Below are 1,253 nucleotides of genomic sequence, written 5' to 3'. Positions count from 1 at the left end.
CTCTCTCTCTCTCTCTCTCTCTCTCTCTCTCTCTCTCTCTCTCTCTCTCTCCCTCTCCAATGAGTTCGCATAGTCTGAACGCGTTTGTATCAAATGAATATATAGATTAAAAGAAATGTTTTTTAAAAGTTAATTCAAGTTCCAACAAATATGAACCATTTTAATCACACACATCAACTGACTTCGATACATTATATCCCCCCTTCTCTCGGCGTACCCCCTTTTGACAAATTTGCAGATAAACACAAATATCGAAGCTCAATAAAGATCTCTTACCCTTAGTAAATTGTATGGCCATCATTATCATTTAAACAGACCAAAACACTTCTTTACCTGGGTTTTATAACATTTTCAATGTTTCGTTGAGAAATTTTGTGCCACTTTTAGTGGCAGCGCAATCTTCCAATAGCTGCAGATGCGCAAATCGGCACTCTCTTTGCAGCTCAGTTCATCCCATACGTGCGCTGTTGGAGACATGTCGGGTACGTACACTGGCCAGTCCATGACATTCATGTTATGATCTTCCTGAAACTAAGTTGTTTGCTAAATGGGCAGTGTGAGGGCAGGAGTGTCGTGTTGGATGACTGAGAGATTCTGATTTTTTCTATGTGCTGTTTGGCACCGTGAAGACGGCGCTGTTGTTGCGGCTTCGTTAATTGCATTCCTAAATACGGCTTCTTGATCTAGGTCCTGTACGTACTGTTCCGCGCCTCACAGTGATGAAAGAAACAATTTCATGCACCCCATGCAGGCCTTGAGCTGCTACTTTGGAGAAACGAAACGAAACGATTTTGCATATGCTACAGCAAAATCTGCCTCTCTTGAACAGGGCTTTCATAAAGTCGCGGCGTCTTAAAGGTGTGTCTATTATAATGCTTTCCACAGGGCGTGGAGTGTGATGGGGAAAAAGCTATCCTTTCAAGTCTCAGATTTTTACTTTGGACAAGCTTTGACAGTTTTTTTTTGGTCCTTTTAAACCAGTGTTACAGGCCATCATTTTGGGAGGGCATTGTGTGTTCGATGAACCTGAACCCGTTTTCGTTCCACTTCTTCGTTTCGCTACCCGTTTTCGTCCTATTTATTCAGACACGATTCTAGGCCTACCTGCTTTTGTCCCACATTTGCAATAATGTGTATCCGATTACCATTCGATGTCTATAATCGACCCCCCCACCCCATCCTCTCTTTCTCTGTCTGTCTGTCTTACTGTCTGTTTCTCTCCCTCTCTCTCTCCCTCTCCCTCTCTCTCTCTC

The sequence above is a fragment of the Aplysia californica genome, unplaced genomic scaffold (genome assembly GCF_000002075.1).
Source record: "Aplysia californica isolate F4 #8 unplaced genomic scaffold, AplCal3.0 scaffold00012, whole genome shotgun sequence".
In the NCBI taxonomy this organism is placed as follows: Eukaryota; Metazoa; Mollusca; class Gastropoda; order Aplysiida; family Aplysiidae; genus Aplysia; species Aplysia californica.
This window is presented reverse-complemented; position numbering follows the sequence as displayed.